The 24,199-nt window shown below is 40.3% G+C and overlaps 1 protein-coding gene across 1 annotated transcript in view; it reads right to left on the reverse strand.

The window, feature by feature from the left end:
* Ambra1 (autophagy and beclin 1 regulator 1) overlaps positions 1-24,199 on the reverse strand; it is a 151,365-nt gene that overhangs the window by 73,275 nt on the left and 53,891 nt on the right. The window lies entirely within an intron of this gene.

Below are 24,199 nucleotides of genomic sequence, written 5' to 3' on the forward strand. Positions count from 1 at the left end.
AGACTAGCCAGGGCAGTACTGGAGAGCTTGCTCTGGTGGTGCAGATAACGGAGAACCAGTGGACTGACCAGCTCAGCTACCACCCAGGCCCAGATCCGGGGCTCTGAATTGGCTCACCCCAAAATCTGTATCATCTAAGAATGGTTGGAATTCGTGAAAGGGCCACTCCTGCTATGACTCACTGTATGAACATTTGCAACTGAAGATGTATAGACAGAGGGATATACTGTGGGACACACTGTGACATACTACAGCTTTCTAAGATACGATGTTTTCTATACTTTGTTTTTGTTGTAGTTTGTTTGAATGTTTTATTTTGGGAGGGCAGATTGCAAGGGCCAAAGGCAGACATGAGGGTATAGGGAGATAAGGGAGACTGAGGGGCATAAATCAATAAAAAGTTTTTTAAAAAACCTAACAGTTTTGGTAATCTGGTTTCTCTAGGGTTGTTCATACCTTTTACTTTCTTGCCTATGATATTAACATGGCTGTACAGTGTTGAGTCTTTGGGGAAGAATTATCCTTCCCTAATAAATTGATTAATTCAACCAAAAAAAGAGGTGGAGAATAGCCAAGGAACAACTGACATCAACGTCTGGTTTCCGCATGTACTTGTATGAATGTATACACACACACACACACACACACAAACCCTCCACACCCACCCACTCACACAGAGAACGCAAATGGGCCTGGGTAATCAGGTCTATAATCTTTCAGAAGGTTGAGGCAGGAGGATCACAAGTTCAAGGGCCTGCCAAGGTTAGAGAATAAGTTCAGACCAGCCTGGGAAACTTGGTGAGTTCTTGTCTCCAAAAAAAACTTACAAAAAACAAAACCTTTTAAAAGGGTTGCAGTTTTTGTTGTTGTTTTTGTCAACTTGACAAAAAGACTGTCCTGTAGGCAAACCTGAAGACATTTAAAAAAGTATTTTTGTCTTATCTGTATGGGTATTTTGCCCACATGTGTATTTCTAAACCATGTGCCTGAAGAGACCAGAAGAGGATGTTGGATCCTCTGGAACTGTTGCTAGCCGCAACAGTTGCTAGCCGCCATGTGGGTGCTGGGAATCTAACATAGGTCCTCGGGAAGAGCATATAATGCTCTTCGCCAATGAGCCATCTTTCCAGCGCCGCCACCCCCACACTTTTATTTTCCTGCGGGTCATTCTCTTGAATGACTATTGATGTGGGAGGCCCAACTCACTGTGGGCCCTGCTATCTCTGGGCAAGTGGTCCTGCTTGGTTGTAGAAGCAGGCTAAGCAAGTCAAGAGGAGCAAGCCTGTAAGCAACATTCCTCCATGGCCTCCGTTTTAGTCCCTGCCTCCAGGTTCTTACCTTGAGTTCCTGGCCTGACTGCCTTCAATGATGGTGTGTGATAGAGAAGCATAGGCTGCTTTTGGTCATGATGTTTTAGCACAGCGATAGAAACTCTTAAAGCAGTGGGAATATAGCTCAGTGGTGAAGTATCTGCTGCATATGTGAGAGGCCCTGTGTAGCGGAAGTTTTAAGTTACGTAATGTGCTTTTGTGGTAATCCCAAGTGTGGGATGCCAGAATCCACAGCTGATAACAGCCTCTTAACAAGATGATCTTTTTCAGCTGGTAACAGCCTAGTGAGAGGGCAAGTGGTCCTTGTCAGCTGGAAAGTGCCTTGTGCAGAGACTGTGGTTTGTGCCAGCTGAAAAGCATCCTGGTTTGGACTCTGAGAAGGTATAAATAGGAGCTCAGGGAAAGAGTACACTCCCAGATGCTCCTAGAGAGAAACGCTTTGAAGAACACTTCAAGGTGGTTTGCTGCTGCCCCTGCTGCTGCTGCTGCTGCTGCTGCTGCTGCTGCTGCTGCTGCTGCCTGTCCTTGTTGCTGCTTTTGCTATTGCTAGACTGTTGGAACCCTGACAATGAAGAGTGGAAATTGCCTCCAAGGAACTACGTCTAAAGAGGTCTACATCTCCTATCCCTTCTTTCTCTCCTACCTAGCTAGGGGTGGTAGGGTTGGAAGGGAGCATTCAGAGAGGCCTAAGGTACCACAAATAAAGTAGATTTTAAAAATCAAAGCCTATAGTCCTGAGCTCAATGTTCAAGATCACCCCAACCCAAACAATATTACAAAAACAATCCAGGGGCCAGAAGTATTGAATCCTAGCACTCTGGAGGCTAAGGTAGGAGGTTCAAGAGCTACAGGTTAGCCTGGGATACAAAGTGAGATCCTGTCTCAAAAAGAAAACAAAACAAAACAAACAAACAAACATAAAGAAAACAAGGCTAAAAAGACCTAAACTTATCATATGTGTAACAGGAAATGGAAATCCTTTGAGGTTTTATTAACTGAAAGAATTACACAGTGGACAATGTTTAGTTTTTGTTATTTAGAAACATGACTTCCCTATAGACTGGGCTGGCCTGGATCTCTCAGAGACCCCCTTCAGATTACAGGCATGCACTACCATACCTGGCTTAACTTTCTTTCTTCTTTTTCTCCCCGAGCCCAACCAACCTTGCCCTAAGTCAAAACACCACAAACGCATAACTTTAAAAAGTAGTAAGTATTCTAAGATTAGTAAAATCAAATACTAGCTTAATAGCCCCATGTTCCACTGATCCTCAATTTCTAATCCCTATACACAATTTATTTTCAAATCCTTTCAATTTTTAGGTTTTTAAGATAAGGTCTTATGTAGACCAGGCTGACCTTGAGCCCCTGATCTGTCTGCCTCCACTTCCCAGGTATGCTGAGATTACAGCTGTACTGCTACCACACCTTACTCTGCAGCCCAGGCTGGCACCAAACTTGTGTCAATACTTCCGGCTCTCCTCAAAGTTATTCATGCCCCAAGGGAGTCTAACACTGTTCAGATGCTCCTCAACAACTCCTTTATTAAACTCACCTGAAGCTGTCTCTTAATATCAAGAAGTCCCTGTCACTTGGCACTCCAGCTTGCTTGTCTCAGTAGCTCAGGCACCACAAACAACCTGAATTAGAGTATGTAAGTAGCTACTTTGATTCCTTCTGGCTTCAGAAAAATAGTTTTTCAAAGGAAGGCAGAGAACTTTTGCAGTTGTTCTTAATCTGGAAGGAATACGGAAGTAAGAATATACTCTCACCTGTCAAGTAGACAGAGATTAAATGACTCCCTTAGAGCCAGAATGAGGACAAACTGGCTGTCAACTTCTAGCTCATTTACCAAACACAAGAGCAGCAGTTCTAAATCCTTTTTTTTTTTTTTCCTGTGCTCATGACATATAATTGGATACTATATTTCTTGGCAATTTATCAAAAGAGAGGAAAATATATAAAACAATAATAAAGTCAGAAATAATAAAACCACAACCATCATTATGGTGCGACAAGGCCCCACAATTGCTGTGTGGTGTCATCTGGCAGTGTGTTACTGAGCAGAACTGTTTTTCCTGTTCTGGCACCAAGCAACCACTCACAGGCAAGCTTCTCTTATGCTCTAGTAAACACAAGCTTGCTCTGTGGGGCCTCTTATCATTTAAGCCTTCCAATTTTATATTCTACTCTAGGATATACTATATGAATCCTTCAACTTCAAAGTCAATCTAATACTGTATGTCTTAATCAATGCTCCACTGCTGTGAAGAGACATCATGACCAAGGCAACTCTTATAAAAGAAACATTTAATTGGGGGCTTGCTTACAGTTTCAAAAATTTAGTCCATTATAATCATGGTGGGGAACAAAGCAGGGGTATGGCAAGCACTCATGGTATTGTAGCAGTAGTTCAGAGCTCTATCCTCATCCACAGGCAACAGGCAGAAAGAGACAGAGACTTGGCCTGGTATGGGCTTTTGAAACATCAAAGCCCACCACAGTGACATACTTCCTCCAACAAGGCCACACCTATTCCAAACAAGGCCACATCTCAAAATCCTCAAATATTATCAATCCCTTAGTGATGACTAAGCATTCAAATATATGAGCCTATGAGGATCATTCTTTTTCAAATCACCACAGTAAATTTTATAAAATTGCAGAGATCAAGTCTGGTGGCAGGCTGTGTGAAAATGTAATGATAAAACCCCCTTTTTGGCAGTACTGAAAGCAAGGCAAGCACTCTATCACTAAGCTTCAGTCACAGCCCTGGAAACTTATTATTGTGTACACTCACAAGATTAAGTGATATTAAAGGATATTAGATCCCTTAAAACTGAAGTTACAGACAGTTGTGAGCAGCCCGTGGGTGCTATAGGAATTGAACCCAGTGTTCTGCCTGCATTTGTGCCTGCAGGCAAGAAGAGGACACCAGATGTCATTATATATGGTTATATGGTTGCTGGGAATTGAACTCAGGACCTTTAGAAGTACAGCCAGTGCTCTTAACCTCTGAGCCATCTCTCCAGCCCCTCTTAACTTTTTTTTTTTAATGTGATGAGTAACATTGTGATAGGTTATACAAGATGTCACCTTGCCCTCAAGAAAGAAAAGCCCCCTCAACTCTGAGGATAACTTGTATTTAGTAGTTAATACTTCTTAATGCAACATCATGAGAAAATAAGCAATTGGTAGGCATACCAGGGGCACTCATTAAAGACCACGGCCTCCTGTCTCATGTCAGAATGACAGCCTCTGTGATAGCCAGGAAGGCACTGACCTCATCTCAGGAAACCAAAGCTGGAGCCTGTTTAAATCTGGTCTGGATGGTAGGAATTTCAAGTGTGATTAAGAGACAAGGGGAGCCAGGAGTGATGGTTTATGCATCTAATTCCAGCACTTAAGAGGTCAGGCAAGAGGACTGTTGTGGTTCAAGGGCAAAATGGGCTACAGAATAAGGGCTTGTCTCAGGAAAAAAAAAAAAAAAAAGATCAGAAATTAAGAAGAGAGGAAAAAGGGAGGGAATGTGGCAAAAAGCAGAAAGCAGGCAGGAATAAGCATAAAAAACAAACCAAACTAGAAAAGTAGTATGTTGAATTTCACTGAAGGGATGAGTATACCATTGATATCTTTGAGTAAACCCTGTCATAAAAACAAAGTTGGGGACATTATGAGAGTAATATAAAGATCAGGGATAAGGTATCAGACAGATCCTGGACATCTGAGTACAGAATAACAATAATAATTAAGCTCCTAAAAAGACAGAAAAACTAATTCAATCTGAAAAATTTCTTAAAATATACATAAAGGGCTGGAGAGATGACTGAGGACCTTCATCAGTTCCCAGCACCCACATGAGACAGCTTACAACTGCTTTGTATTCTGGCACCCAAGAATCCAATGCCCACCTCTGGCCTATGTGGGTATTTTTATACTTAAGCATTCACACACACACACATTTAAACAAATATATACATCTGGATATGATGCTTCATGCCTGCAGTCTCAGAAGGAACTGAGGAGGTACTGCCTGTAGCTATTCAGGAGGTGAAGGCAGAAAGATTATTTGAACAACAACTTGAATGTGACCCTAACTCATTTTTATTTGTATTACTTTTTTTAAGAGATTGATTGATTGATTGATTATGTGTGCAATGTTCTACCTGCACATACACTTGCACGCCAGAAGAGGGTGCTAGATCTCACTATAAATGGTTGTAAGCCACCATGTGGTTGCTGGGAATTGAACTCAGAACCTCTGGAAGAGAAGCCAGTGCTCTTAACCTGTGAGCTCTCTCTCCAGCCCTATTTATATTACTTTTGTTGTTTGTTATTTTAGTTTTTCTGAAACAAAGTCTCATGAAGTCCAGGTTGGCTTTCTGTCTCTATCCTCCAAGTGCTGGTATATGTTACCACATCTGGTTTTATTTTTAGATTTTGAGACAGGGTGACTCAAACTCTCATCATCTTCCGTCTCAGCCTCCAAAGTGCTAGTATCACTTGGCAATGGTGGTAAATATGAATTACTACATGTAGCTGGTTTTTGTTTTTATAAGGGGAGGGAACTGTAGATATGGCTCAGTAGCTAAGTGTACTTTCTGTCTTACAGAAGGCCTGGGTTTGGTTCCTAGTAGCCAAAATGGCAGCTCACAACCATCTACAATTCCTGTTCCAATGGATCTGGCATCCTTTTCTGGCCTCCTAGGCACTGCATGCATTCAAAACATATGAAGACAAAACACTTATACACATAAAAATATATAAATAAAAATTATTTTAAAAGTACCTATAATAATTCAATTATGTTCTAATGTACTTATCACATGAAAACTTTGCCACATGGTGGTGACACACACCTTTAATCCCAGGGGTCAGGAGGCAGAGGCAGGCAGATCTATGAGTTTGAGGCCTGCCTGGTCTACAAAGCAAAGCAAGTTCCAGAACAGCTAGGTCCACAGAAAGAAACACTGTTTTGATAAACCAAAACTTTTTGTTTTCTTTAGTTCTCTTTGAGGTAGGCTTTCATGTGGCCCAAGCTGACTTAAAACTTTCTATGTAGTTAAAGACAACCTTAAACTGTGGATCCTTCTGCCTCTATCTATCAAGGAAGGCCTGGGATTATAGGTATATAACTTCAATACAACTAGTACATGAGAAAAATATTTCCCAATGGCTTCAGAAGGAAGCAAACACAGAATTGCTTGAAGGTACATATTGCTATGCACATTTGAAATAAAAATAGAGATCATGCTGTCTGATGCACAACAAGGGTCCAGACTAGAAGTATTCACTGGTACTCACTCTAGAGAGTTATCTCAATTGCTGCTCAGGCCCAAGGAGAGAACTACTGTACTCCTAGCCCATATTGGCAAAAGCCTTAGGTTCAATTACAAGAAAGGGAGGAGCAAAGTGTCATGTAGAGAAATGAAAAGTTTAAAAATCAGCTTAAGAAACTCTGGAGAGATAGCTCAGCAGTTAAGAGCATTAACAGCTCTTCCAGAGGACATAGGCTCAAATCCTAGCACCCACATGGCAGCTCACAACTGTCTGGAACTCCAGTTCCAGGGGATCTGACACCCTTATACAGTCATACATGCAGATACAAGCAGGCAAAACAAAACAAAAAACAAAAAAATCAAGCCGGGCCATGAAACTCTTTCTTTTTTTAAAAAAAAAAAAAGAAGAAGAAGAAGAAGAAGAAGAAAAAGAAGAAGCTCCATAGATGTCTGTAAGAGAATGACAATAACTCTATTATATTCCCTCAGGACCAAACTGAGCTCTTGTAGAATAGATAAAGGAGAAAAGTGATATGGCAGATGGAGTACTTTCATTTATTTTGAGACAAGATCTCACTATATAGCACTGATTGGCCAGGCTGGCCTACAACTCACAGAAATCTCTGTCTCTGCCTCCTGAGTGCTGGATTAAATTATTTTAAGTAGAGGGGAAAAAAGAAAGGAAAGATGGGTGGTAGAGATGGAGAAAGATAAGGAGGATGGATTGATTTCTGGTCCTTTTTAATAAACAAGTAACTTCAAACCCTATCCAGACTATCTGTCAATCTGCTTTCAGAGCCCAGTGTTACATAATTTTGACTACAAAGCATTGATCATGATTAACAAAAAAATTTTGTACTGAGTTTCTTACAAAAAAAGCAGCAATAGAGTGTTTTCTTGATATTTCCTGATGTTCACCATTTAAGAACATCAAAGCCAGGAGGCTGGGGAAATGGTTCATTCAGCAAATTACTTGATATGTATGCATGAGGACACAGTGACCTGGATTACAGATTATAGAGGGCAGACAGAACTCTGGCTAGCTAGTCTAGCCAAATTAGTTGAGTTCCAAGTTTACCACTGAAGTCTGTTTGAACAGACTGAGACTGAGACTCATCTCTGAGAGTGTGAGGAAAGGTTGGTCTACACAGTGAGTTCCAAGGCAACTAGGGCTACACGGTAAGACCCTGTCTTCAAAAACTAAAATAAAAGTAGAGAGCCATTTTCGACTCCTGGCCTCCACACATGCAGTGCACCCCCATACACGTCATCTCCCACAACAGAACATAAAAACACAAGTGAAATATTCAATAATTTAATGTCCAGGTCTTTCTTTGAAAAGGGAGCAGACTTTATATGCCTTTGAGGAGTTAAACAGCCCTCAATCTTACCTGTATTAGCTGGTAATATCCTTTGATGGAGTCTATTTCTCTATATACAAATTCTCCTCCTATGACAGATTGCCCAATGAAGGAACCAAAAAAAAGGGAAAAATCTAATAGAAGCCATGAAGATAACTGAATTTAGAAAGCTTAACCTCAAATTCCAGCCTTTTCTTAGCAGCAGGCTCCCAAGGCCACTGCTGGCTTAAATGTGTTTTAGTTACACACACATTGTGACTCTCATAGAATTTTAAACTGCCACAAAGTCACTTAAAGCCAATACTACTTAGCTCTTGATACAAGAATTTTGTGATTTTTGCTTTATGATTTTCCTTTCACTCTAAGGTCTCAGGGTTTGAGAAAGGTGGAATAAGAAACTGTGCCATTCAAAATAAGGAAAGCAAGTCAGGTCTAGTGATAGAGGCCTCTAATCTCATCTACTACAAAGGCAGACTGATAAAGGAGGATCACAAATCAAGACTGGACTGGAAAACTTTTTAAGACCCAGAGTCTCAAACATAAAAAGTAGAAATGGGGCCGGGAATATAGCTTACCTCCCATGCACAGGGCCCCAGGTTCAATCCCTAGTACCTGCCCTAAGTGGTACTAGCACCTGCAATTAAAAGTCAGCGGTTCCAAGACTGAACAAGCGGTTCAGTCTTGTTATTTATATTGTGAGGCCAATTTGAGCTTTTTGAGACCCTGCCTTAAAATATCAGACAGGGTAAAGAAAGCAGACAACTTTAAATAAAGTCTAGGGGGCTGGAGGTATGGCTCAGCAGTTAAGAGCACTGGCTGCTCTTCCAGACATCCTGAGTTCAATTCCCAGCAACCACACGGTGGCTCCCAACCATCTATAATGAAATCTGGTGCCCTCTTCTGGCATGCATGCACATATGCAGGCAGAACATTGTAAACATAATAAATAAATCTTTAAATCAATTAATCAATCAATCGATAAAAGAAAGTTTAAACTCAGGATTAGTTGTTGGAGTTTTTTGCTGTAAAATCATTAGGAATTTTAAACTCTACAACTTTCTTCCAGGCCCAGAAAAGAGCCCTATCCATCTCTATATTGACATTAGTCATTTTTCATCATACTGAGAACACAAAGGAAAGGGTAGGGGCTCCACTTAAACCTGAAAAACATATTAGTAACGCTAACCAAACCTACAACATGTAGTACCTAGAAATGATGATGGAGAGCAAAAAAGTACACGAGTTGAGGCAGGAAAAAAAGAGCAAGTCAGTCTTTCCTTCTGAGCTATCACCCACATGCTATGGCCAATTCTGGTTACTTCAACCCAGTGGCAGCTCAGGAAATGTTATCAATGATTCTTGCTTGGCAGCTGCATGGGTGAGGCAGAGATGTTAGGTGATTTGTTGTGATGCTGCCAGCAGAGCAAGTACACCATTTTTCAATCAGATTGACTATCCCTGGGGGGTGGCATGGTATTGGATCATAGCACTCGCGAGTTACCTGCAGAGCCCCACAGCAATCCTTGGGCTTGGGACTGCTCCTAACACACAAAGCCTTAAAAAAGAATAAGATAAAGACAAGAATAGCTTAAAACTTCTTCACAGTAGATGTTTCTAAACTGTTCCTATAGCCCCTTCACATGAAAGTAAAGAAACTAATTATTTGAGATTATTTCAGATTTATAATCATATTTTTAGTTTTAATTAATTTACCTAATAAACAATATAACATTTGCCACTTCTATCCCAGTTATTTCAGAGGAGTCAATGAAAATACTTAAACCAGAAACTATTTTGTGCCTTTTTTTTTTTAATTAGCTCTCAGTGAGCTCCACTGGCAGCTGTATGTATGTATGAGTTCTGCCTTAAGAAAGATCCAGTTTAAATTGTTTAAATACTGAGACCTGTGAGAAAAAGAAGACTCACAGGGCACTGAGAGAAGAAAGGCAGGACACTAGTCATCTCCTCACTGTTGACTCTCCTGTTATCAGGCAAAGAGATAAGTCTAAGTTTCTTAGAGGGAGACTCTGCTTTTTTAGATTACAGTGCATATGTTTCCATTTTCGGCACTACTCATCTCTCTGGAGAATGGAATCTACATTTCCCCCATTCCAGGCTAAGATGAACATGCTTCTTTCACTTTCTAAGAGTACACTTCAAGGTGGAGCAGTGGCCCCGTTCTGCCTCCCCATCATATCCTAAGTCTTGGCTAAGCCCTGAGGCAAGGCAAAGAGACGTTTACCAAGCACACTAGTCCGTGTAGTGTCGTGACGCTCCTGGGAAGGCCAGTTTAGTGTACCCTGGCTACACTACTTAGAATGCAACTGCAAGTGCAACTCAGGGCTCATTACCAAAAGCAATGGCTGCCCCCATCAGCCTAGGAGATGGCGCCACATGAATACAGGCGGATGTTCTAAATAAATGACTTGGTAAGCTCTGCTTTGTCTCTCTGTGACTTGAGGCTCAAACCACACATTCAATTTTGGAGCCCTTAAAGCAACTTTTAACTACCACCATCAAAAAAGCCAAGTAGACTATTAAGTCCTACACAGGTGAAGACATGAATTCTAGCTTCTTCAACCACTGCTAAAAAAGCAGAATATAAATCAGGAGTGCTGGCACACACTTATAAACCCAGCATTTGAGAGGCTGAGGCAAAAGGAGTTTGAGTGTGACCCAGCCTGTAAATACTGTGACCTAATCTGAGAAAACTCCTTCTCCAAAAAGAAAGCATCACAAACAAGACAAAGGTTCCTTGCCATATTTTCCAGGAACTTTTCTTCTAATTTGCTTCTGCTAAAGGAGCTGTGGATTATAAATGAGACTGTGAATACAGGTTCACTTACAGACAATTTAGTAAGTGCTCCCAGTTAATTCTGTCAGTCTTCCTCCTACACAGAAATACATGTGGCCCCAAGGGGCCCAACCACCCACAGAGCTCTTTTGCATATTTTTTTTACCCTCCAGCACACAGAAGTAGAGGGCTATAACCTAGCAAATACTAAGGGGAAAAGAAAAGGTAGTTTTTCTGATATTCTATGTCTGGAAAACCAGAGCTACTTTCTTATTGGAATGTCATTTCTAAATTAAATTTTTTTTCTGAATTAAAAAAAAATCTTTCATGCATATTTCAAATCTATACAGCTATATTTCCTCATATGCAGAGCTTTCCTTCAGTATGTGTAAGAAAACATACAAAATTAATTGTTCATCATGAACTACCAGGCTGCTTTACATTCCTAAACCTACTTGGGTTAGCATATTACAAGCCCTCACAACATAAGCTTTTTCTAGTCTCTATGGCTTTAGACAGTGGCCATTCCAGTACACCTGGCAACACAAGGAACTAGGTGTTTTGGTAAATGTCTCCCATTGGCACATAATCCCAACACACAGAAGATTGAAGCAACAGGATTTTCACAAGCTCACGGCTATCCTAGGCTACCTAGTGAGTACTATGATAGCCAGGACTATGCCAAGATCCTGTCTTAACAAAACAAAGCATGAAAAACACACTATATCACAAGACAAAAGGAGAGGCACACTGTATATTGGGGCGTGACCTAGCTTGCCTTTAGAATGTGCTTAGAATGACAAGACCCTGTAAAGGAACAATCAAGAGGCTCGTTCACTGAAGGACAGAAAAGGCCAGCCCTCCAGCCAAATCCCAGACATGCACGTGAAGGCAACTTCACTGTGTGTCAGTTTTCTACAGCTGCCGTAACAATTACCAAGACCTTCCTGGCTTAAACAGCACAAATTTATTATCTTTCTGTAGGTCCAAAGTTCAATGAGGGCCCCAAGGCGTTGGCAGGTCTGTCTGTCTTTCTAGGTGCCATATGAATAATTCTGTTCTTTATACATGTAAGAAACTGAGGTTTCTGATTCCTTTCTATCATATCTTTCAGCTACTGTGTAGCTGAAAGCTAGAGTTCTTTGACTAACCATTCTGCATTCTACTTCTAATAGTTCACAAGAATGAGACTACTCAGATAATCCTGGGCAACTCCTGTTGGCACCCAGATGGTGACTCCCAACCATATATAACTCCAATTCTAGGGAATCTGATGCTTTCTCCTGACCTCCTTAGGCACTGCACATACATGATGCACATGCATACATGCAGGCAAAGCACACACATTTTAAAAATATATTTTTAAAAAGATTAAAAGGAAGAAGTATCTTTTGACAGAGCACAAGCTGCTGATGGGAGAGAAAAAAAAAAATCACTGCTACCCATCATCTCTCCCCTGTGCACAATGACCAGTGGGGGTATGACTAAAACAGGGGTCTCTGATCTTCCAATAGTCAAACACATGTTTTTAAGCAGGCACTCTCTCAAAATTGCTGCTACTTAGAGGTATGGAAAACTTTAGTGCAGGAAAACACCAATAGCAAGCTAATGTCCTCTTGGCTCTTTTGGCTGACTTCCCTGCGCCTGGGTCTTGACTATTAATTGAATGCTATTCAGATTCCATCTCAAAAACAAATGAGGATGGAGACCAGAGGCCTGACTTCCCCAGACTGATAAGAGCAGCACAGTGCAATTATACCCGAATAGCTTTGTTTTGGAATGTAATCACCGCCCCAGCCTTCTTCCCAATGGGATGGCAACAGTGTAATTACCTCTTCAGGATTCATTGTTTGGGAATGTAATTCTCATACAGGCCTTCTTTCTAGGGTAAAGAATCTACAAGAACAATCTGTAGCTACAAGAATGTAAGAATTTGTAGCCCTCTCTTCACAGCAGAGGAGTCCAGCAAATTATTTTTGTTTTCTTAAAGGCTGAGTATATATTTAAGCCTGTTTTCCTACACATAAAAAAGTCACTCACACAAACAGCACATCTGTTAGAAAAGTGCCAATCTAGAGCTGACTCCTTGAGTTCCAATTCTAGCTCTCGCAAGTTTCTCTCCAGTTTCCTCTATAAAAAACACTAGTAATAATAGTACATCATAGAAATGTGAAGATCAGTATGCTCAGGAATGCTCAAAATAGTATTTGATAGAGTAAATGGTCTTAGAATTTATATGTATGTCTGAAACAGGATCTCATGTAGTCCAGGCAGTCTCAAATGCAGTATGTATACTGATTGTGGTCTTGAATTTCCGGCCCTCCTGACCTACCACCCAAGTCCTGGAATTACCAGTGTGTGCCACCACGCCCAGGTTTATGTGGTGCTGGGGATCAAAACAAAGATTTGATATTTGCTAAGCCAAGTACTCTACCAACTGACCCACATCGCCAACTCCTGTTTGTTTAAAAAGCATATTTGAAGCTAGATGTGTTAATATAGTTATATTCCCAAAACCTGAGAAACAGGCAGGAAGACAAGTTTGAGGCCAGCCTAGGCTACAACACAGCCTTCTTAAACAAACAAACAAATTTGAGATATAATATACCATAACCAACAAATTTGGAAATATGATTTCATACTAGTCATGAACAAATCTATGTCTGAGTCACTAACTTTCCTATATTCATAACCCCTCTGTCAGCTCGTCATAATGGGCAATGTTTTTAGTTAATTTCAATGCTCCTACAAAACTGTCAGACTCAGTCAGAGTGAACTGCCACTCTAACAAGCAGGAGTGACTATGCATATTCCCATTTTTCTTTTCATGTTATTAGTCCAAGAGAAACTACTAATACAGGGTTGTAAAATCTTGCTGTGGAGAAGCCAGCAAATATCATAAACCAACCATTTGATTATAAATGGCAGATTGTAGAGACAGTTCACCTTTTTAGCCATTTTTGTTTATGAAAAATAAATGTTATATTTTCCTCAAAGATCTATTTTGTAACCCATTTCTACCCGAAGATTTGAATTTTCTAACTATAGTCTAGCTTTCTCTCTGTCCCTTTGTAGCCAAAACCAGTTAAATCCTCTACTATGGGAAATTGTTTTGATTTGTTATGGGAAGGGGGGAGTAACAGTGGAGGGGTAAAGATCTATTGTAACAGCCCTGACCCACAAAAGTAAAAATCCTGAGTTTGTTTCCAGGTAGCTCTGAAGAATTCAGTCCCATAGCTCAAGACAAAGAAGTGGAGGCAGAGGCAGACAGATCTCTAGGAGTTCAAGGCTGGCCTTGGAGTCCAGGAGAGCCAAGGCTATACAGAGAAACCCTGTCTGTTGGGGGTGGGGGTGGGGAAGGAGAAAAGGAAGTGAAGCTGGGCCCCTCCTGCATGGCATGCAGCTGTAGTGGCCTGGATTTATGGTAAAATGAAGACTTACTTCCACCACCTTTTAAAAAGAAACTATTGGAGGGGCAGGCATATTGGTATTATTCCAGTGAATGGTCATGCTGTCAAAGTACCTTCTGAACATGTAGTTTATATCTATAGACTGGTGTTGCTCCCAACCTCCATCAGGTAAGACCTCCCTTCCCCCGTGAATAGTAGTAACTGCAGAGACTCATAACTGGTCAAAGTGCTAAGAATAAGAGACAATGAGGGCCCAGCTATGGATGGGTCATCCATATTGACTTCTCCCCATCCTAAGCTCAGAAAATATTGTGGAAGAATAGATGAAAAGAACATAAGAACTAGTGGGGAACAGTGCTGCGAACCTGTAATACCAGCACACTGGGAGGTAGGGGCAGGTAGATCTCTGAGTCTTGAAAAACAAAAACAAAAACAAATTAAAACAAACAAACAAATAAACAAAAAAACAACAAAGAACTGGAGGAGGAGGATGATAACTGTAAAATGTTTTCTGGATGTGACACAGCTCACAGTGGCTGTGGATGCCTGGACAAGATCAAGCCAGCAAAAATTCCAGCAACGATAAAGTATAAGCTCATAAGGCCCCACTCCTAGATGAGGGAAAAAGAGTCACCTTTCTTTGGGAATATGGCCAATGCCCCAGTGGACAGCTCCACAACCTTACCCATATGATATGCACTAACTGGAGTCAGTGGGATGATAATAATAATAAAACAGGATGCCAGGAGGGAAACAGGTTGGTATAAAGGAAGGAGGTAAAAGATGGTAGATAAGATCAAAATATATTATATAAAATTTTTTAAAATTCCAAACAAAATATACTGTATACATGTGTGAAATTCTTAAAGAATAAAAATACTATTTTTTTTTCTTTTGGTTTTTAGAGACAGGGTTTCTCTATGTAGCCCTGGATGTCCTGGACTCACTATGTAGACTAGGCTGGACTCAAACTCACAGAGATCCTCCTCCCTCTGCTCCCTGATTACTCGGATTAAAAGGCTATGCCACCACTGCGTGGCAAAAAATAAAATAGTGTCTTTACAGGATGAAAGATATGGTTATATGTTATAATGAAGCAGCTCTGGAGTGACAATAGGGAACCAAAAGAAATATCCCCCAAAGTCAAAAAGTCATTGATCTGTCACCTATAGTTTTCTCTTTCCACATTAAGGCTTTTACCAAAATATCCATTCTGGCTGTTACAGGTGAGGTCAGAAGGATGAAGGGGAAGAGCTGACCTTGTGGATCAGCAGATGTTAAGGAAATTAACACTTACAGATCGTCTTTACTTTGGTATAGGGGATAAGAGGTGCTGCCTGCCAGCTCCCATGGCATAAAATGATTTTCATGTTCTAGGAAACATGAAAAGGTAAATAAAAACATAATGTGAGCCTGAGGTTAAAAAAAAAAAAAAGAGCCGGTAGGGGGCTGGTGATAGCTCAGCAGGTAAAGGCACTTGATATTCAAGCCAGATGACCTGAGTTTGATCCCCAGAACCAAAGTAAAGGCCAAAGAAGAATCAACTCTATAACATTTCTCTTTATCCTCCACAGGTATGCTATGGTATATGCACCACCCCATCACAAACACAACAATAGCAACAGATTTTCATTTTTAAAGAAGTGCTGAAGGGGGTGGTCTACATGGATTGTTACCTTCCAGCATGTACACTCATCACTTAGATAAAAATAAATAGAGAAATAAGACAGCAAAGAGGGCTGTTCCAAGCCCTTCCTGGATTCAGAATGGATTTCTGCTCACAAAGAAAGTTTAAAGATTAAAAAAGAAAACAAAGAAATGAAGACTACACCTGCCTCCATCAGAAATATGGCTTTGACCTCATACTTGGCTTTATTCTCCTGATATCCTCTGAGCATATTTCTAGATAATTGGATTATTTAGGGGATGCAAACATGTCAAGGCATATACAAATCATATCATAAACAAAGAAGTAAAAGACTCTGGAATTAGAGTGGAACATTTCAGGTTATAGGACATCCTCAGCAAGCACAATTTAAATGAGCAGTAGTTCTAAGAAGTAAAGGTCTCAGTTAGGATTTCTACTGCGGCGATAAAGCACCAAGACCGTAAGTAACTCAGGGTGGAAAGGGTTTATTCTGCTTACACTTCCACATCACCAAAGGAAGTTAGGGCAGAAATCTGAAGGCAGGAACTTTTTCAGAGGCGATGGAGGAACCCTGCTTACTGACTTGCTTTCCATGGCTTGTCCAGAACTTTCTTAGAGCACCCAGGATCATCAGCCAAGGGATGGTGGCACCACCCACAATGATCTGGTTCCTCCCCCAGCAATCACTCATTAGGAAAATGCCCTGCAGGATGGTCTCAAACCCACTAAATAGCATAGGATTATCTTGAATTTATAATCATCCTGCCTCAACCTGGAACTACAGGTATTTGGCTGCACCCAGCTCTCTCAAAGCTTCTGCCTTCCTCAGCTAAGATAGTCTTCCAAAGTCTTGCCAAGGGCTTTCTCTCTTTTGTTACTATCAGAGAGTACAAACTCAACTTGGAGCTATAGCTCAGCTAACCTACCTAGATTGACAGGGCCCAAAACAAACAGACAAACAAACAACATCATCAACAACAAAACCCTCAAAAACCAACACAGAAAACCAAAATCAAGGTCATTCCCTGAGGGCATTTAATTTAAATCAAGGCCAGCTCCCTGAGGGCATTTAATTCTTTTACAATGCCCAAGTGCCTTGAAAACAGCTAAGCAATAAGCATTTATAAAGAGCTGTGTATCTCAAAATGACAGTACAAAAGGACTCAAGGATAAAGCAGTAGTGGGGAAAGATTAAAAACTAAAAAAATAAAAAAGTCTCAAATATATTAAAAGGACAGCAAGTTACTATTTTCCCCTAGAAAAGCCTGAAGGAGTACAGGAACACAGCATAAACTGAAGACATGTTCTCAATAAGCACACCTCTCATTGGTGTTCTAAGAAGACTTAAGGAAGGAGGGCTGCTAAAAAGAGTACTTGACTGTGTGCCGGCCAGGAGCTGGGACTGCTCAGGGAGTGATACATTTACTATTTCCCAGGCAACCAAGCCAGCCTTTTATCGCTCTCACTTTCATCAATGGAGCAGAAGGAAAGGTGACTGAGTTAATTATTAAAGTAGCACTAGTTAGTACCACCACCACTAACTGTCCATTTATCTGGGTTTATAAACAGCCATCCTAATTGATGTTGAGTTGGAATGTGTTACTCCCTTTACTTGCCTGGCTACAGTGTCTCAAAGGTTCACAGAGCAGAGAGAGAAAGAATGCAAAATCAGTACTTACTTTTATTTGTACTTACTACCAAGATGGCCCATCTATTATTTATTTATAAATAATATATATTTATATTATATATATTATATATTTATTATCACTTACCTTTCCCAGATTTGATAATTCAAGTACAGAGCTGGTACACAATGAATGATAAAGCAATTTGTTGTACTTGACAAGGACTGCTCTTGGGTTGTCAAATTAGGATAATCCCTAAAAATCAGAAAGCTTGAGGCCCCAAATATCTACTGAGGTTGATGGAACTAGGCTAGAAAGACACTGACAGAAACTCCCTATGTACCAGACAAAGGGAAGACATGTAAGAGAGAACACTGGTGCTTTACAGGACATAGGAAGAATACCAGTGTTGGGAATATAATTCCCACAAGTCCAGCACTTGAGCATGCTGAGGCAGGACTGCAAGCATACGGCCAGGCTGAGCTCCACAGTGAGACCCTGTCTCAATGAACAAAAATAATCAAATGAGATTGGTGTTTGGAATGGAGCTAGAAAAAAATTAACAAGGAAAGGCAAATACTGTAAAGAGAAAGCTCTGTCTTATCCAAACTAGTCAACAAACAGAAGGATGCTTAGAAAATAATATTACATAAAGCAATTAAGTTGTGTTTATATCATCTCTGGATTTAACATATATGCCAATAACAACACAACAGAGGGAAAAGGAACAACAAACAAAGCTATGGAGGGCAATGTTTACTTATCCTACCAGAATCAAGTTTATATAAATATTAAGTAAATTCTAAAAAAATAGTCTTTGAAAATCAGTAAATCCCTGAAAATGGCATGGTAGATGATATCATGCAATATGAAATCATGGAAGTCAGAGCAAAAAACAAAACAAAAAACCACACACACTGAAGACAAGAAAACAAACACACCCAAATGGCTGACAAAAATCCATAATAACTCTAAATGTGAGTTAATTAAATAATCCAAAGACAGAGACTGTCTGACTCAAAGAAAAACAAGATATGGACCAGTGAGAAGGCTTAGCAAGTAAAAGCACTCACTATGAGAATCTGACAGTCCTAGTGCGGTTCCCAGAACCCACGGTGAAGGCAAAGAAGCAGATCACAAAGCTGCCCCCTTACACAGGGAGTACACTAGCTACACTAGACCGTGCCACGCACATCCACACTCTCATCTACATATCCTGTATACACTCACAAATAAGTACATTTTAAACTAAGATGCAACTCTACGACTTCTTCTGGTTAAAAAGAAATCTAAGTAAAAGCCAGCCCTAGTGGGCATGGGAGGCTGAGGCAGAAGGCCACTGTGGGTTGAAGGCTAACCTAGGTTAGAGAGGAAGTTCTAGGACAGCCTGAACTACAAAGTGAAACTATGCCAAACAAACATACAAAAACAACTAAGTTGAAAATGAAGGATGAAAAAATACATCATGCAATCAGAACCACACAAGAGTTGGACTAGCTATACAAATATAAAAAGTCTCTAGAACAAAAATATTAGTAAAGAAATTTTAATGACAATATGAAAAACACTATATATAATTAAAAAGTAACAAAACTGAAGGGAGAAATACACAATTCAGCAATAATAGTTTGTTTTACTATCATCTTGACAATGGATAGAACAAGGATACAAAACATCAACACTATTAATCAAGCATTCATACAACTTCAACTAACACCAACAGAATACACATTCTGCTGAAGCACATTTTCTGGATTAGCCCATATGCTAAGCAAAACAAAAACAAAACAGGATACAAAAAATTTAAAATAACTGAAGTCATACATAGTATGTTCTTAAGCCACACCAAAATTAAATAATAATAATTTTTTAAAAAAAGGGAAAGAAAACAGTCATAAGTATGAGGAAAAGAAACAATGCATCCCTAAATGACCAAAGCAGTGGTCCTCAATCTTCCTAATGCTGCGGCCCTTTAACACAGTTCCTCATTTTGTGGTGACTCCAACCATAAAATTATTTCGCTGCTAATTAATCACTGTAATTTTGCTACTGTTATGAGTCAGAATGTAAATATCTGTGTAAATTTCTGATGGTCTTAGTGACCCCTGTGAAAAGGTTGTTCAATCCTCTACCCAAGGGGTCATGACTCACAAGTTGAGAATCACTGGACTAGAGTGCCAAGAAAGAAGCAATGATCACTAGGCACAAGGCCATCTCTAATCTGGGACACTTGATCAGATCCCAATGACCCGTGGAGTAAGAACAAGAAAAACCTGACACTTCCCATTGATTTTAATCAAAATAGTGAATTAAGTATATCAGGCTCACATCTGCCAGGAACAGATGCTCATTAGGATGAAAGTCAAGAAGATTATGCAGGGCAGATAACATACCCTACATTACTCAGGCCCTATCTTTGGAAGATTTTTGCTCTTCAAGTAATTAACAGGAAGCTGTCCCATGCCAGGATTTCTCATTTCACTTCTCTGAGGCCTCAAACACATTGAAACCTATTATAAGCTTAAGAACCTTTGGGGAGATACTCCCTATCTGAACTCAAGTAAAATGGCTCAGAAGAGAGAAGAGTTAAGCACATCAGCTTTAAACTCCCAAATCTATTTCTCATGGTGCTATGCTGGGCAAAACTTCTCTGCGGGGTAGAAATGCTAACACCAACACTTACTTCACAGTGTGGAACAATCATTTACAGAGACAGTGTACGGGAGAGTACTAAGGACTGCACACAGTGTGTAGCTTCATTTCAGTCCTGTCTGCTAAAAAGACTTTCTAGACTGCTACGTGCCCCACCCCATATACATGTTAGAGATGCCACAGCACTTAAGTGTATGCATAGTTCTTTAAATACGGGTCCAGAATCTGTACTGCCATGAGCTGACCAGTAGAGACCTACAGAATTGTGGAGACTGCAAACAAAAAGATAAAAGAGAAGAGATGAAGATTAACAAACTGATGCCTGCAATTGACACTTGGTTGCAAGAACTTCATTTTTCTATGATCACTCCCAGGCTCTGGTGTGAGAACATAAATTGAAAGGATCTTAATTTTCCACCAATCTCCTTTTATTGACGTTTCAGAATAGCTCTGCTGCTAGCCCACTGGAGACTCATTTGCCACCACAGTAATGACCACAACGTCTAAAACTGCAGTTGTGTGCTTGCGTTGTCCCTCTATATCTGCCAAATTTGCATACTTCCACATTGCAAAAACCCACTTATATCATACAGAGATTCTACTTATGTTTGGAACCAAGAACTGAGAGCACTTTAAGGTATGATCTACCATAAAGACTCCAAGACAGAGGAGGGCAGGGATTCTGTCTCTTTTGTTTGAGGCTAGCCTGTTGAAGGGTATTTGGTAACACTGTGATCCCTGAGATTGTGTACTTGAAAAACCTGTTTCTAGTTGTGATGTGGGTCAATCCTAGCACATATCTTTAATCCAAGAACATTCTGTTTATTGTAAACAGGTGCTTGTGGTTAGGCTCAGCCCTAGCACACACCTTTAACCCAAAAGCTTTCTGTAAGCAAGAATTAAATAAAGCCAATGAGGGTCAAGAGACAGAGCAAGCAACCAGTTGATAGGAAGTGAACATACGCAAACACAGGAAGAAGGGACAGTGAGTTGAAGGGTATTTATGACAGCCATGGAGAAGGTGAAGGGTTTTTTCCTTCTGGTGTTTTCTCTGCCTTTCTGAGCTAGTAGGCTTTCACTCCTGCATCTGGCTGCTGAGTCTTTATTGGTAAAATCAAGCAACTGGGACTTTGTTTTTAAAAACAACACTAGCCCAGAACACTGACTAGACCGTAACAACTACAGAACAAGTATTTGCAAGATGTAACTGTTCTGGGATCTGTAACAAGATTGGCACAATCTTGTTCCAATCATATAAGGGAATGTAGCTTTACACAAAAATTGGGAATGTTTACTGTTAAAAAGACCAATTTCTCTTGGACTCTGATGGTCATTATTAGAACACCTCAATTTACACTATCACAAGTAAACTTAATAAAAAGCAAAACATCTATATCCAGGAGAATAAGAAGGTTCAGAGAAAAAGCTACTCTTACACAGTAAGATTTCCCTCAGCAAGCACCACTCAATATAAAGCTTTGTTCATGCCTAAAAACCATTTAAAACAGAAGTGATTAAGAAAAATTCTGAAGGTCAGGAAAAGCTTCCTGAAATCCCTTTCTGTCTTCTACTTTAACATCTTGGAAAAGGAAATCTATGTTGATGCCTTTTAAATTGAGGTCTTTTTAAATAACTGTGGGGCAGTAGACTAGGAAATGGTTTGGAGGGTTAAGTCTTAAGTTCACTGCCTGGGTTCAGACCCTGGCTCCTCTACTCTCTAGCTATATAGCTAAGGCCTGTCCAGAGGACCAGTATTTTCTCCACTGTTCATTATACAATTCCAGTTGTCTCAGAACAAGTTAAGGACTGAAACATCTTTACTAACGTATTTAAAATGCTTCGTAGCACATAATAAGTAAGAACAATTGGGGTTTTGCTGCTGTTACTATTAATGCTACAATTTTCTCAAGAAAAACTGATGTAACTGTTAACAGAATATGGAGGGACATCCAAATATCTACACACAATAACTGCTTCACAGGAAATCCCAACAGGCATGCCAACATTGATATTGAGAAAATGAATATTAATGATGAATAGAAAAAATTACTAACTCAGGCATGAGGTTCTAGAAGTCTAAGTTTTCTTCTCTTGGTAGAATTTACCATCATTTGACTGATACATTTTCTCAGTAGATGTCATACTATAAAATGTTAGAACATACTCCATATAGTCAAAGGCATCTGTAAGGACAATCATGCCTGTAGGTGTCAGGTCACTGGTCAGAAAGTAGAAATGAAAAGTAAAGAAACAGAATCATTGGAGCAAAGGAAGAAAAGAAATAAACTATGTAAGTGTTATAAAAAAAAAAGCTTGATGTCAAGGAAACAGATTTTGCTGGCAGCAGAAGAGCAAGATGTGGAGTGGTGGAGACAGATGTCTGGAACAAAGAAGGGGGAAGGGTAGCTCTTTGGTTTCACTGCCTGGCAGCAAGTGGTTATCTTTCACAAGCCTTCAGGCAAGCCACATGCAAGGAGAGGCACAGATCCACTGTTTAACAACTAAGGCCAGAGCCCTCTTCCAACAGCTATCTGGAGATTGGAATAATCAGCTCACCTGCCAGGTCAGGGCCAATCAAGTCCAAGTGTCTGGCAGAGAAACTCCTGAGGACTGTCAAATTCTAGGTCAAGGGGAAAACCAGATTCCATGGCCTGCTAGCTGTCACAACAGCACTGTAAAAATACTAAAAAAAGCTGGGCATGGTGGTTTGGGCCTTTATTCCCAGCCTTGGAAGGCAGAAGTAGGCAGATCTTTGAGTTCAAGGCAAACCTGGTCTCCACTCTAAGCCAGTTGAAAATAGATAGTGAGGCTTTGTCTCAAAACAAAACAAAATATATGGATTTGGGGTACACACCTTTTTTTTTTTTTTTTAAGATTTTACTTTTATTTACTGTGTATACAGTGTTCTGCCGCATGTGTGCCTGCACACCAGAAGACAACACCAGATCTCATTGCAAATGGTTGGGAGCCACCATATGGTTGCTGAGACTTGAGCTCAGGACCTCTGGAAGAGCAGCCAGTGCTCTTAACCTCTGAGCCATCTCTCCAGCCCCCCATACCTTTTATAACTTTCATCTCAACACATGGGAGTCTGAGGCCAGCCTGGTCTACACAGCAAATTCCAGACCTGAGGTACATAGTGAGACTATGTTGCATTTAAAAAAAAAAAAGGAATGAGAGAGAGGGTGAGAGAGAGAGTATGACAGAGAGAGAAAGAGAGAGAAAGCTAACAGCATAAAACATTTGTCACAGCCTGCCATCTTTGTACCTGTTGCCTTTCTGCTTTTAACCATCACATAGCTCAGGTTTTCCAAAACAGAATGTCATTTAAAATTTTCTAATAAAGACTCTTAAAAGCAGTGGTGGTGAATGTCTTTAATCCTAGCACTTGGGAGGCAGAGGCAGGCAGATCTTAGAGTTTGAGGCCAGCCTGGTCTACAGAGTGAGCTTCAGGACAGCCAAAGCTACATAGAGAAACCCTGTCTTGAAAAACAAACAAAAGACCCTCTTATATCATTTTGTATCTTTTCAGACAGAATTTTGTAAGTTGGCAGTAAAAGTGATGGAAAGGGGGCAGAGAATGTAATGAGGAAACAATCTTCATCACAAAAAAATGGGTTTGTGCTTTGTTCCCTTTTCTAGAGACTGTCCAGAAGGAGCTGTATAGAACATGTCCTAGAACTTGGTCACATCACGCTTCAAAGCCCTAAAACATGGGTCACTTAAGCAAGTCACTTATCATAAACCACCTCAGCAGTGTTTGCCCAGCCTATTTTCTACCATGTGGAGTTCTGAGCTGCCTCCACAAGATTCTTCCCTCCTCCTTCCTCATACTGCCTGGAATCTCCGTGCACTGGCAGAAGCAAAGGGGTAGAGAGGTGTGCATCAAGCCATTAATTAAAATCACAGGACCTAGCTCATGAACATCTTACCAACTGAACCATGAACAAGATACCTTTATCATCCAATTAAAGCATAGCCAAGATTTAATTACCTATATTAAGAAACAAATGGTTTTAATTTTTTTCCTTCCCTCCTTCCCTCCCTCCTTTCTTCTTCTTCTTCTTCTTCTTCTTCTTCTTCTTCTTCTTCTTCT

The sequence above is a fragment of the Psammomys obesus genome, unplaced genomic scaffold, assembly GCF_907164565.1.
Source record: "Psammomys obesus unplaced genomic scaffold, mPsaObe1.curated_primary_1811, whole genome shotgun sequence".
Lineage (NCBI taxonomy): Eukaryota > Metazoa > Chordata > Mammalia > Rodentia > Muridae > Psammomys > Psammomys obesus.